The 15,390-nt window shown below is 43.7% G+C and overlaps 1 protein-coding gene across 6 annotated transcripts in view; it reads right to left on the bottom strand.

Annotated features, from left to right (window-relative positions):
- LOC125769083 (uncharacterized) overlaps positions 1 to 15,390 on the bottom strand; it is a 447,410-nt gene that overhangs the window by 34,809 nt on the left and 397,211 nt on the right. For 3 of the 6 annotated variants that reach the window (XM_049437530.1, XM_049437559.1, XM_049437549.1), the window contains one exon: positions 13,873 to 14,407. The exons of the other annotated variants lie outside the window; for them this stretch is intronic. The gene's annotated coding sequence lies outside the window, so the exon portion shown is untranslated. Of the gene's footprint in view, positions 1 to 13,872; positions 14,408 to 15,390 lie in introns of those variants that run through there. 6 annotated transcript variants of the gene reach the window in all.

Raw genomic sequence — 15,390 nt, 5'->3', positions numbered from 1 at the left:
GAAAAAAAATAAAAAAGCAGCAATTATCATGTGATGGTCAGTTTGGTTCCTCTTCTGGATTCCTTGCCAGAAGAGAACCAAATGGATGCTCGCGAGGAAATCCTCGTTTATGCCCATAGGCTCATAAGGGAAAAAAAATAAATTTAAAAATAATAGCACTTAAGTTAGTAAATAGTTAGTTTTAGTTTAGTTAAGTTTAAGTATTATGAATTTAATTAGTATTAATTTTCCATGAATTTAATTTTTTTCATGAATTTTGTGATATTGGATTAACTAAATATGAATTGTTGAACTAAAATTGAACCAGTAACGATTTTCTTTTTTTTAACAATCATTGTAAAGATAATTGCAAATTCAAATTTAACATACCTGAGAGTAATCATCAAACGTTCTTCTGGACATATATATGGTCGGTGTCTGGGCAACTTCGAGATTACTGGTTCTATCTTTCTTAATATGAAGTAAAACGTTTCTTTCGACATCCTCATATATTCGAAAAATTTGGTATCTTGCTGTAAAAGCTTCGGAAATAAAACGTAGTATTGTCCATTTTCCTTGCGGTATTTCCAGATGTCGTTGATTGGCTTTCGCTTTTTCTTTAACAGCATGTAGCGCAAATAAATGCTTGAGCCTAACATAAGCTCTGTTTCAGAATCCGAGTCCATCAACAAGTACTACAAGTAAAGGAAAACAGTAGTGTATGTAGTGTAACATACTTTACATCGTTGTTCGCTTAAAAATCGCAACAACTGGCACAGCAAGTTAACCACTCAATCGGGATCACTTACAATACCGGTGATTGTGCTGATCGTGTATGAGAAGGGTATGCTGGTAGTTGATAGTGTCCATGGTGTACAATTATATGAGCGGTAACCGGGACAAAAATCATGTTGCAAAGATAAACAGTTATGACCCGTACGTTATGAGGATGAATCGCATGAAATGTTGTTAGCGGCTGTGTGTACTGTGTACGTTGTTTTCACATGTTTTAGCAGCTACATTAAAATAGAAAACATAAACTCACCGTGTTTTAACTAAAGACTTCACAAGTAACGTAAACCTGTAGATTTATTTTAGTGATCTACCCTATTATGAGATTTGTAACATATATCAATGAGCTTTATTTTGCAATAGACGTGCTTGTTTTGTTTTGATTTTCTTCATCTGTCAAACTCACCCAACAATCGTAATGCGAATCGCATGAACAGTGACTGCACTTGCGATTCGCATTGCGACGAAATCGCATGCGACGCAACCGTGACTCCAGCCTCACTCGATACATCCACGATTGTGCTACTGGGCGCTAGACGGCGCTAGTCTATGTAGTGAGCGAGAGATAAGAACTGCGTTAGAGCGAGTAGAGGGGATGCTCTAACGCAGGACGAACCAGAAGATAGGCCAATCAGGGCTACAAAGGTCAGGGGCGCCTGGCGCCAGGTCAGCTGATCGGTAAACGTTAGTAGCAAAGTAGACGCAAAGAGAATTCGTTTTAAAAGCGACCGAACTAGACCGACGAAAGCTAGATTGCGGTTAGCTAAATAAAATGCTCAAACTCGCGTATAAAACAAATTTTGTTACTCCGTTGCGCACGAAGCAACATTCTTTTAAAACTGTTTGACGTTAAATTCGCGAAAAATATCCAAAAATGCCGACAGTTAAAGGCAGTTGCGTGAAGTGTGATTTGCCGGACAATGTCGATGATATGGTGCAGTGCCACGCGTGTAAAAAGTGGTGTCACCTTTGCTGTGCCGGGGTAGGAGAAAGCATCTCAGAAGCTTTCTGGATGTGCGATGCGTGCGAAGGAAAAGGTTTGGAAACGGCGATAAAGACGCGACGCCCGAAGAGTGAAAGAGCGATGGCGATCGGTGAAAGCTCCGGCCAGCGCCGCGATCTTGCTAAAAGTGAAACAAGAACCCTGGCAGCGTTAGGTAAGAGAGACGAACAGCCAGCTAAGCCTCTGCAGGCCACCAGTGTTGCCGAACACAACCAACCGAAAGCCCTTTCTAAACGCGCCAACTCTACTTCTTTGCGGTTAATGGCACAAATGGCGCTACAGCGCTTGGAGAAAGAGAAAGAGCTTAAGAAGCAGATTGTGTTGGCGGAAAAGCGAAAGATGGAAGCGAACATCAGTGCAAGGATTGCTGAAACGGAGTTGCAGCATGAGACTATGCGCAATGCTCTGCAGGACGATTTGGAAAGCCACTATGGATTTTCGGTTGCCAGTAAAACCGATAGGACAATGGAATGGGTAAAGCAGCAGATGAGAAAGATTTTCCACCAAGGTGTCGTCAAATGGAAAGTGAAAAATTGCCGTTTGCCCCATGCAACGCGCTACACAAATCATCAACCCCAATGGAAGCTCCTACAACCACGGCAGCACAAAATGCGGCTCGCAAAATATGGCCGAAGAAACTGCCCTACTTTTCCGGCTGTCCCAAAGAATGGACGTTGTTTCTTAACTGCTATCGAGAAGCAACCATAGCGTGCGGGTTCTCCGATGGTGAGAACACTATGAGATTAGTGGAGTACTTAAAGGGTGCCGGTAGAGATGCCGTTGAATCAAAATTGATGCTGCCAAAGCCGTTGGAGACGCGTTACGGCCAACCTAACGAACCAATAGCAGTGAGGAGTGCCCTAAGTTGGGCTATCTACGGCCCCAATAACATGGCCGAACTGATGCAGCAAATGCGTGATCCGGCCACAATTGGTGGTGGCTCAGTGGGAGCATACCGTAAAGTATAGTCTCCTCCAGTGCGAATCCAAACGATCTCCAGAAGGCACTCCGCAACCAGGGGATCCATTCAACGCCGGCCTCGAATCTGAAGCTTACGGAAGTGCACAAGCGTGTTCCCTCCACCTTCATCGATGATGCGCTGCCCAAGTTCAAGGCGTACGATGCGGAGAAGCTACACCAGCAGCAGGAAGCCACACGCAAGCAAACCACACCGGTCGGTGAGGAATCGGCTACCAGCACGGAAGGTGAAACCCGGCGCAATGAGTCCGACAATAGAGGCGCGGAATCAACATCACTTGCACCGAACGATCCACCCGAAGTCTTCCAGAGTCGTCGTGTCAGTACGTTCGATATTCCTTCGAAGAAAATTGAGAATGGTACCGTGGTTGAAGGTAATGCATCCAGCAGTAGTAATGAACAGCCTAAAGTAGAAGAAAAGGTGCAGCAACAGAAGCTGCAAGAGCCGGAACAACCGAACCAGACAGCATCGGTGGCAGCTTCCACTCGAGAGTGTATTTCCGGTAAAGAAACAAAGTCACCAACAGCCCAAGATGAGGTTGCACCCGTTCGACGTGATCGTCCATCTTCGATTGGATCGATACCGGTGGTCGAACAGAACCGAACGATAGTGTTCTGGGATTGGGCAGACAAATTTGCGCCTGATCAGCCCAGACCGCAAACAGGTACTGCTGCACAAAGCGTTCCGCGATGTAGCCAGCTGGGTACATGGATACAAAAATGCCGATCTTTTCGGTATTATCTGCCAGGATGTGAACAACGATTGTTACATCGGGTACGTGTTCAACAGTCAGTCGGAACAGGTTGCAAATGATATTGTGCAGGCGATCTCGCTTGCCTTCACGGTCTGTTCGAAATAGAAGCAGAAGGATAAGGCAGCGGCTCATATATTCTCCTGCGAGCACTGTCCGATGTTGTGGTACCACAAGCTGTGCACCGATACCGAGGGACATAGCGACAAGACGACACAGTATATGTTCTTCAAGCGTATCGACACAACGCTCAACAAGCGTACGAAGTAGTAAGCTCGTTGCGAACAGCTAAAAGTAGGCGATTTAGTGTTTGTCACTGAGGGTCCCAGGAAAGAGTGGTTACGAGCGATAGTCCAGGAAAGCTTTCCAGGAAGCGATGGGACAGTTAGACAGGCGGCGGTACGCACGGCTACAGGAAAAATATTGAGGCGCCCGACGGTGAAACTGGCGGTGATTAACGCGGAACTAGATGTGGAACAACAGAACGTCAATATTACCACAAAATTAGTGCACTAGATAGATAGTGAACAAGAAATTCGTGCAGGCAGATGTGTTCACGTGATGGGGAATGTTGGTATAATATTATTGCGGAGATTGACAACCGGTTGTTGTTCTCCGGCTGTCATCGGGTGATCGAGTCAATCTAATCATTCACTCGATACATCCACGATTGTGCTACTGGGCGCTAGACGGCGCTAGTCTATGTAGTGAGCGAGAGATAAGAACTGCGTTAGAGCGAGTAGAGGGGATGCTCTAACGCAGGACGAATCAGAAGATAGGCCAATCAGGGCTACAAAGGTCAGGGGCGCCTGGCGCCAGGTCAGCTGATCGGTAAACGTTAGTAGCAAAGTAGACGCAAAGAGAATAGGTTTTAAAAGCGACCCAAGCGAAAACCTATATCCAACCGAACTAGACCGACGAAAGCTAAATTGCGGTTAGCTAAATAAAATGCTCAAACTCGCATATAAAACAAATTTTGTTACTCCGTTGCGCACGAAGCAACACTGACAGTACCACAGGTGTGGTCCCTGCGGTCTCTGTTGCAGATTTACTCCATGTAAAAAAAAACGCCCAAAAGGGCAAAGACCGTCACAGTCACAAGCGACGAATCCAAACGGCTGGTAAACACACCAAAGATGAGCCCCACTTACAGCGCCCCAGCGACTGAACCTGAGCCGATAACAATCGACGAAATCCTTTAACTTGCGGAGCGCCTCAAACCTGGGAAAGTACCCGGTCCGGATGGTATCCCTAACGAGGCAGTGAAAGCAGCTATGGAAGCGTATCCGACAGTTTTCCAGGCAGTTTTTCAAAGCACCTTGTTGTCGGGCCAATTTACGCCGATATGGAAGAAGCCGAAGCTGGTGTTAATACCCAAGCCAGGAAAGCACCCAGGCAACTAGTCGTCCCTAAGCCCTTTGGGGTTGATAGATACCTTGGCTAAGGTTCTGGAGATGCCTATACAGGAGCGCCTGACAGCACACACGGATGGTCAGCATGGCCTGTCCGAACGACAGTTTGGTTTACGGAAAAAGCGCTCGACAGTCGACGCGATACAAGCAGTGCTGGAGAATGGTTATGCGGCATACCGACGGAAGAGGTGTGGAGGTCGTTTCTGCGCGGTCATTACCATCGACGTGAAAAACGCTTTCAACAGCGCCAATTGGAATGCGATTGCGATGGCACTGGTAAACATGAGGGTTCCCCCGGACTTGTTCAGAGTGCTGAGGAGCTATCTCGACGGACGCGTGTTGCAGTACGAGACGGATGAGGGGGTTAAGACGACCAGCATTACAGCAGGCGTCCTACAGGGATCAATACTTGGTCGCACTCTTTGGAACGTCATGTATGATGCCGTTCTAACACTCCCTCTGCCTCCAGGAGCACAACTCACCGGCTTTGCAGATGACATCGCCCTAACAGTCGCTGGCGAGTCCATCGAGGAAGTGAAAATGCTAGCCACGGACGCAGTTGGCGGGATCGACGAGTGGATTAAAGCTGTAAAGTTTGAGATTGCACACGCCAAAACATTGGAACATTGGCATCATTCACGCCAAACATAGGAGGGCCAAGCAGCAACACAAGGCGCCTCCATGCCAACGTCAGCATTGCGATATGGAGCACCAGTTTGGGCGCACATCTTATCAGTGAAGCAGCACCAAAACGCTGTGAGCAAGGTGCATAGACGGCTGGCCATGCGTGTTGCTAGTGCGTACCGCACCATCTCGTATGAAGCGATATGCGTGATTGCGGGCATGATGCCCATATGTATCACCCTAGAGGAAGACGCCAAGAACTACCGGAAAGCACATGCGGGGGAACCCTTCACCGCAGCCGAAAGGAAAGCCATCGGAGCTGCCTCAATGCAGAAATGGCAGACAACTTGGAGCAACGCATCAAACGGGAGGTGGACCTTCTCACTGATCCCCGATCTGTCAACGTGGCTGGGAAGGAGGCATGGCATCGTGGACTTCTTTGTCACGCAGTTTCTTTCCGGGCATGGTTGCTTAAGGAGCTACCTACGCAGGTTTCGGCACGCAACCTCACCCCGATGCCCATTGTGTATGGACCAAGACGAGACGGCGGAAAATGTTTTGTTCCACTGTCCAAGATTCGCCGAGGAGCGATGAAGTCTGGAGAGGCTTCAACAGATGTGGAGAGGACCAGCTAAATGGTTGTGTTCGAGTGTTTGTATGTGAGAATTTTGTGCACAGTGGCGTGTCGTACAGTGTGGTTCTAGTGTGTGTAAATGTTGGTAGTGCGAAATAAAGCGGACTAAGTGTCACAGCACTGCCCCTCCCATGAAGTAATACCGTGAGGTGATTCTGTGGGAGGGCGCAAAGAGGCCAAGGAGAGTTTTTTACTGGGTGGAAATCCCACGTCCCCCATAGTGGGTGTCTTTTGAAGATTTTAAACTCCTTCCAATGAAAAATTAAAAATAGACCTATTACCCCATTTACAACATCGAAAGGTCAATTCCAAATGAAACATCTACCTATGGGTTTAAAAACCAGTCCTTCGACATTTTCTAGATTGATGACAGTGGCGATGTCTGGTCTCAACCTTGAAAAATGTCTTGTGTACATAGACGACATAATTATGTTTGGTAAAACAATCGAAGAACACCACAATAATTTTATACAAGTGTTCGAAAAATTGCGGAAAGTTAACCTGCAATTAAATCCTAAGAAATGTAACTTTTTGCAGAGAGAGCTTGTATATTTAGGTCATTATATATCAAGTGAAGGTATTAAACCAGATCCACAAAAAGTGGAAATTATCCGTAATTGGCAACCCCCAACATCCGCCGAAGAAATCAAAAGATTCGTGACATTCGTCAACTATTACAGAAAACACATACCATTAATACCATAATTTTGCAGAAATTTGTATGCCGTTGAATATCCTAACTAGTGATGGGCACTCGGAATCGGAACTACCTGGTTCCGATTCCGTGTTTGGAATCGGTTCGGATTCCGACTCCGCTTCTGGAATCGATTCCGGAATCGGTTCCGATTCCGGAGTCGCTTCCGATTCCGGAATCGATTCCGGAGTCGGTTCCGATTCCGGAGTCGGTTCCGATTCCGGAATCGATACCGGAATCGATTCCGGAATCGGTTGCGGAATTTATTGTTTTTGTTTTCATTATTGTACATCATTCCATGCGCGCTTTAGTAATGTCGCTTCCAATGTTAATGTATGTGAGCATCAAAATCAAATTGTTGACAAGCGTTGTGGTAATAGTCCAGAAATAATCTGATTCAGCTAAGAATTTAATGGTATTAGTAATTTAAAGCCGAACCTAACTATATTTTTATCAATGGGAAATTAAATCATTTTAACTCAGATTTATAATGGTAAAATCTTTTATGATCTATTGTTGGTCACATACATAAACATTGGAAGCGACATTACTAAAGCGCGCATGGAATGATGTACAATAATGAAAACAAAAACAATCAATTCCGAAACCGATTCCGGAATCGGAACCGATTCCGATCCCGGAATCGACTCCGGAATCGGAACCGATTCCGATTGCGGAATCGACTCCGTAATCGGAACCGATTCCGGAATCGACTCCGGAATTGGAACCGATTCCGATTCCGGAATCGACTCCGGAATCGATTCCGTAACCGATTCCGGAAAGTGATTCCGGACCTACTTTCCGGAATCGATTCCGAAAATTTTCGGAGCTAGCCGGAATCGATTCCGGCGAAAAATTCATTTTTCCCATCACTAATCCTAACCCGTAAAGATACACCTTTCAAATGGAATTCAGATTGTCAAATAGCATTTGAAGCAAAAAAAACTAAATTCATTAATCCAACTTTACTCGATTTTTTCAATTTTAGCGAATCAAATAGTTTTAACTTACAAACAGACATTTCAGCCAGAGCCATAGGAGCTGTACTAAGCAATAGAAATGGGAAACCCCCCAACGGTCAAATTCTTCGTTAAGCGGGCTTCAGGACGTCAATCTGAAGCCCGGGTGAAGCCCGTCTGAAGCCCGTCTGAAGCCCGTCATCCGAAGAGCTTTTTTGCGCATGTGTTAGTGTGTAGCGCGGTAGCCGCGTAAGTATGGGTGCGTTATTGGCTATGCATAGTGGAAAGTTGTCATCAATTAAAAAGGACAAAACATGAAATGTTTTTTTGTTTAATTATTTTATTTTTTATTCACAAATTTCTCGCTTACACTTCACTTGATGAAAAATGCGGGCAAATGTGTTGGTCTGTAAACAGAAAATAGTTGAAATTAGCAGTTATTTCAATAAGTTTTCTGTAATATTTCGAAGTACTTACTTATGTGGTGTAAAATTTGGACCTCTCTGCGTGGTACTTTGTACACTGTGTTTGCGTGGTTTCCTGCGGTCCGTTCCAATATATTGTTTCGGATGTACCTGAAATTGTAAAAGCGTAATGTAAATTGCATGTAATTGATATAATTCGTTGCATTAAACGCCTTACCAGACTCTCAGCAGCCATGGAACAGTTTCAGCACCACTTTGTTCCGGAGGCACGCTGGTCAAGCATCCTCCCTATTTCCATGTGTTTTTTCACACCATATCCCTAACTAAACTATCCAATCACTTGAAAAACGCGTGCTCTTTTGACTCGAACCCATTTTTACTCTTTTATAGGCATTTTATGTCCCTGTTCTATGCAATAAACTAACCAAACCTTGCACTTCGAAAGCAAAACATAATATGACGGCCGAAGAATGACGGTGCTGTCAAAATGGTTTTCTTCACACACAAATATATTCCATGAGCTCGGTGTGTAAATACACAACGCGGAGCACGTCGAACTTCGGCAAAGTGTGAAAAGAGCGAGACAAGAACATGATTGACGAACGAAAAAACAGAGATAGCTTGTGTTGACACGCAAAAGATAGGCCAACGAGGGTTGGAAGGGAATGAAACGAGGTGAAACGCATGAAAGCTTGACCGCTGGGCCGTCGCTTACGCAAGCCGAGCTTTAAACAAAGAAGAGCTTAACTACGGCACTATAGAGAAGAAACTGTTAGCAATTGTGTGGGCCGTCAAACATTTTCGCCCATTTGTTTGGACGTTTGAACATTTGTTTGGAAAAGTGTTCGACAGATCACCGACCTTTAGATTATCTTTTCTCGATGCGCGATGAGTAGGTTGACTAAATTTTGTTTAACTTTAAAAGAATTAGATTGCATAGTTCATTCATTAAAAAAAGGGAAAGGTGGTAGCGGACGCGATATCACGTTTGAATTCCGATGAACTAAGAACTCTTTCTAGCAACGATTTTGTCACTACAGGAAGCCAAACGAAAGAAACAAAGAAAACCGGCACCAACACAGAAGGAACTGATCAGGCTGATGTAACGACCCGTTATATTGAATCGATAGTCGGTTCCGAAAATTCCTTTCAAAATAACTGATACTGCTAGTGAGCCAATGGAAAAAATATTCATTGACATTGTAGGTCCATTACTAAATACAAAAGAATATCAATACATCTGAACCACCCAGTGCGATCTGACTAAATTCATTATTGCTACACTTCAATTGGTGTTTAATTGGTTAATTGGTGTAAAAAAGTTGATACAGTGGCTAAAGCGTTTGCAAACAACTTTATTCTAAAATACGGCGTACCAAAATCTCTTTGTACGGATAAAGGAACCAAATTTTTATCGGAAGTGTTTTCGGAACTATGTAAACTGTTACAGATTGAAAAGTTACACTCAACAGCTTACCACCACTATACAATCGGTCCACTTGAAAACTCGCACAAAATGTTGGGATTTTTTTTTGCGAATATACTGCAACAAAGATCCACTAACATGGACACAAATGATAAAATTTTACGAATTTGCATATAACAATACTGTACACACTGCAACCGAATATACACCTTTTTACTTACTATACGGAAGGAGCTCATAAAAATCTAGAATTTGGAAGGTTGTATCAATACCCTTCGAACAGGATTATATGTTTCGCACAAAGAAGTTAGGGAACGGCTAGGGGAAAAGAAAATAAACGAGTTTACGACATACGCAGTAAATATATAGATTATAAAGTAGGAGATAGAATATTACTGAAAAAGGAAAATACCGGAAAGTAAGAAAAAAGTACAATGGTCCATATACTATATAGCGTCTTAAAAATGAGAATATCGAACTTCTTACTCCTATTGTCAATGACCGCCTACCTGGGTAAGTTTTGCACTTCTATTTCATAATATCTTTGTATAGGAAAGTCGCACAGACTTGAAATTTTTAAAATGCATAGAAACACGTGTTTTTCTTCATTTCGTATAACAAGAAAAAAATATGTTTACCATTTTTTAAATATCTATACCCCTTAAGCTCGGCGCACACGGAGCGCAAACGCCAAGCGCAAATCCAAGCGTTGTGTCAAAATCATTTTTTGGTTTTTCGGGCGCAAATTTCAAGCGCAAATTTTAGTAAACAAACCTTCAAGCGCAAATATATGTAAACATACAACATCTGTGACGAGCGAAGGAGGTATGTCCCAATAAAGAGATATTTTGTAATTACAATTTGGTAAAATATTCATGTTATTTTATTAATTACAGTTAAGAACATGGAGAAGAAAGTAATCCAAAAGTTGGTAAGTAGTATAATAAAAGTGGTCAACCGCTTTATCGATGGAAATACTCGATGGGTTAGCCGATCAGTCGGTTTGTCTACTCGCAGCGGCCAAGTTCCTAGCGACTTTATTGAAGCGGCGTTTGGATGAGACCGGTCTTCTTCATAACTGGAAGTGAAAATCCTACTCCATTTATCGGAAACAGAGTTGATCCTAGATATTTTGTCATTCCAAGCTCTACTATGAGTGTACCACCGGAACAAGCTGTCATTGTATGAAGCAAGGAGGTTGGGCTTGTGCTGTTACTTATGACCCGCCGTATACGTGATGCTGATTGTTTCTAAGTTCTGGCACTTCCTACTCCGTATACTTACTTACTCACTTTGTCGTACGTCGTCGTGTATATGTTCCGATTACAAAATATAATCACCACATTGTCAACTGCTAGCCCCATCGCACAAGCGTAGGGAAGGTTCAGTACCACCTGGACGACGATTATTTTATTTTCTTTCAATTTGATCAACAAGGCAATATTTATCAAAAAACTTTTCTATTTCTTTTAGTACATACAATTACTTGTTGAAGTCATAGTAGGAATACAATAAAATTAAATAAGTTGAACTCAATCGTTTTCACAAAAAACCAAATAACAAAATCATTTTTACAGTAGAAGGTACAATTAATAATAGGTCAGTTGCTAAAATCTAATATACAACATTTAATAAGAGAAATGAAAAAAATTGATGATTATCACAAATATGTAGCTAGGGACTTATCACACGTGAAGAATAAAGTTTAGCTTATAACTCTGTAGGAAGTATGCTCAATTTTTTTATGATTTTTCAGAACCACGAACAATGCCTTCACTTGATTGAAGCAGTTCGAAACGAAGCAGTTATTTGGAACAACAAAACAAACAAAAATTTTAAAAATAAGGCAGTCCAGAACACGGCATGGCGAAAAGTAGCGGCGGACTTAGAACTAACAACTGAACATGCTAAGCATGTATGGAAAGTGTTGTTGAGTTGCCACCGAACGTATCGTTCGAAAGTAAAGAAGAGCCAAGTAACTGGATCAGGTAAGGTGTTCAAGATTTATTATCTTAATTGATAAGCAAGTTTCTTCTTGGCTTTAACGACCTTACAGGTCACGCCGGCCATTTCTGGCTTACTAGACTTATTTTTACCACGTAGCCGGATAGTCAGTCCTTGCTACGGGGGGACGGTCTGGATGGGATTTGAACCCGGTCCGGCCGTGTGGACTGGCGCCGTTTTTCACATGCACCACCGGGCCGCCCGCGTGGGAAATAGCCCCATTCATTGAATTGCTGACCCAACGGATGCTCAAGAAACGAGATGAAGCCCACTTGGCAAAAGTCGTACGACATCGAGGCTTATTAGCCGGCTTATTAAAGGCTTACTAGCAACTTAGTAAGCCTCGTTCGTGGATCGTTCGCGGGGGTGGGGGAATCGTGTATAGGGGGCGGGGCGTATGCCGTATGTACGCTTGTATATAGCCCCCACTTGGCAGAAATCGCATGAGAGGGGGGAAATTTCTTCATTCTCGCTACCCCTGACCCTCACTTTCGAGCGATCGTGCGACAAACTCTCACTCCACCACCCTACCTCACTCACACACGCTCCCATATTCTATGTAAACCCTCACCGCAACCTGCGTCACCAACCCACCCCACACCTGAACGGTCCCATACTCGAAGTGTTAGACAATTTTGGTTCCACAATTTGAAGCCTGTCGAGGAGTGTGGCACTATATTGTTTTTGCTGTCTCCTTTCTTTTACTGCAAAATTGCTTTTGCCCTGTCTTTGGCGTATTCATACGAGTTTGGCCTTTGCTGGAGGCGGAGGTGTGTGCGCAAGCGTTATCGTGTTTTGTGAAGTGATTCTTTGCTCCGGTAAGTAATGTGAAAACTAGGGATTGTGATTAGCGAATTAATTCTAATCCTTGTGTTTTGTGCGTAGTGAATCTCATCGAGTCGATCAGCTGATGGAAAGAGTTTGGCCGTGAAGCGGAAAGGGTGAAGCCGGAGTTAAACCGCAGGATGGCAGGATAAATCACATCGAGAGAGAGTGCTGAATACTCGCCGTCTTGAGAGGTACGCATTTTAACACTCGAAATGAGTTAAAGAAAAAAAAAACAAAGTGTAAAGATTTCTCATGTCTCTCCGTTTTTTTTTCTTCTATATATTTACAGAAACCTCTGCCGAACATAGGAACCCCATCCCACCGTCCGCTTCGCAGAACGCAGGCAGTTTTTTTTACCTGTTCGTCGCATGATGAGCGTATGTGCAATAAAAAAAGGGATCGTATGTATTTCCTGGTAATTATTTCGTTCACGGTCGTGGTGTGTTCGGGACGAGGGTGTCCCGAATGCAGCAATAGGAAAGAAAGGGAAAGCGAGAAAGAAAAAAAGCGAAGGAAAGAACGGGACAAAAAAAACTAATTTAGCTTCCAAGGCTTCCCAATGAGCAATTCAACCACGCCTGCTAATAAATACTATTGCCGCTATGTTCTGGCCTACAGGCGAAGTGAGATAAAAAACGTGCACATACGCATATACACGGTACGCTGTCGATCCCAATTAGCCCATTCTCCCTCTACCTCACTAACGATCATCCTGCTAAAGCGAGAATGCGTGTTAGGATCGCGCGTCGATACACACTAACACATTCAAAGACACCATGTGTGTACACAGCGTACGAGCGCCTGCACGATCCTAGGGGCGTGACCCGGGTCGATGTGGAATCCATGTGGAACGCATCGAGACTGCTCGCAGCGTACGGGCGCATGCACGATCCTGGCGGATGAATATGGAAGCTTTCGAGTCCATGTGGAATCCTGTCGGAATCCATATGGAATCCTCACGGCGTCCATGTGGAAAGCAACGCTAGCCCTCGCAGTGTACGGGCGCTTGCACGATCCTTGCGGGTGAATGTTTAATGCCGGTGAATGAGTCCATGTGGAAAGCAACGCGTCCGCATCGTACGGGTGAATGATGAATCCTTATGGGTCAATGTGGAAAGCTACAAGACCGCTCGCAGCGGACGGTGTTTTGGTCGCGATGGTCGTAGCGTAGCGTGCAAAAGCGCGTTCAGTTTTCTTCATTTATTTGTATTAAAATTATTATTTATTTACAAACCACCGATTACAATATGTTGGCCACACTTTGGGCTAATAGTTGCAAGATTTTCCCGTGAGATATTTAAATAAAATAGTATTATATTTCAATTACAAAAACGAGGAATTTTTCACTACAATTCTATGCCTTGCTTTAGCTATTTCCTCGCGGCCGTCCGTAACGGCTTTGGTTTTTAGCGAATAACTAAAAAAGTTGAAGAGCTAGACGAAAATGATGTTCTACAAAGTTGTAAAGAATAACATTTTGCATCTTTTAAAGATTTTTGCAGATTTTTTTACAACTGATTAACCATGGTATTTTGATTAAATATGTCGGGGATTGCTTCAGCGTCACAAATTTAATTTTTAAATTCTTTCAAACATACGATTTGGATAAAAGTGTAAAGGACAGTGTTAACCTACTTATGAACAACTGTTTTGAAAAATTTAGGGCTTTTAAACAGCTTTTAAATTGATCGTTCACTGCCCCTAGTCCCATCGTGCGACACCTAATCGACGCATCCTTTTACATTCATATTCTTTACCTATGTTTAGCCGGTAAGCATTTCTTGGCCAAGCAATGGTTTGTGGTATGACTCAATTCTTGTCAGAGGTATTCGGTTTCCCCTAGTCGCACCTACATAGCATCCTGTGTTCATTACCTGCCTACAAGAACCAGTAACACCTTCCGCATGCATAGGCGCGTAGCGACAACGAACATTGCTAGTTACCTGTCGTCTGTCTGAACGCTCATGGGAAAAAATTAGCAGGTGTAGCAGCTACCTCGTATTACTGTGTGTTTAAAGAAATTTTCCATAAAGCCACACCTTGAGGGTAGTTAAAAAGGTCCAAACAGCGTCTAATATTTTTTATCGGAACGGCCGTATGGTAGGAAACAAACCTGTTATGCAATATTTTTCTCCAAAAATATCTAAAAGCACGAAAGAATTATTTTTTGCATCATACGTGCAGTGAAATCCATTCCCGTTCAGCTTCATTTATATACGGTACACAACGTACCCCCTCAACGGCTGGTCGGATGGCGCAAATGTAAGCATGACTTTCTTCTACACCAATTTCTAATCCAATGTTCTCTATCATTTCAGCAAAAGCTCCAAGGAAGTTGTATGGGGAAAAAAGATTCTCTCACGCTCTCACGAGAGAGTGAATTAGAGGAACCCCCCTGGCGTTTTTATTTTCTGGAATTCATTCATTTTTTTTGCTAAAATCCGGCGTAGGTCCACACGCTACGAACGCTCGCGGGCGACTGAAGCGGGCGTGGCTACGCGGGGCTTTATATACCAACCCGGTTTGAGTGTGTGCGTGTGGTCGCTAAATGTCTTCCTCCGGGACTCCGCGGTGGATTCCGAACAGACCCGTTAGGGGCCATGAGAACAAAAGAAACTCGACCGCATGAACTCGCTTTTGCATGACTGGGTTATTATACAAAAGCTTGCGAGCTTCCATGCTTGCAAGCTTGCATGCTCGTATGCAAGCGTACATACGCCCCGCCCCCTATACCCGATTCCCCCACCCCCGCGAACAATCCACGAACGAGGCTTACTAAGTTGCTAGTAAGCCTTTAATAAGCCGGCTAATAAGCCTCGATGTCGTACGACTTTTGCCAAGTGGGCCTGCACGCTTGCAGGCTAATTTATAATAAGCGTT

This window comes from Anopheles funestus, chromosome X (assembly GCF_943734845.2).
Source record: "Anopheles funestus chromosome X, idAnoFuneDA-416_04, whole genome shotgun sequence".
Lineage (NCBI taxonomy): Eukaryota > Metazoa > Arthropoda > Insecta > Diptera > Culicidae > Anopheles > Anopheles funestus.
This window is presented reverse-complemented; position numbering and strand designations above follow the sequence as displayed.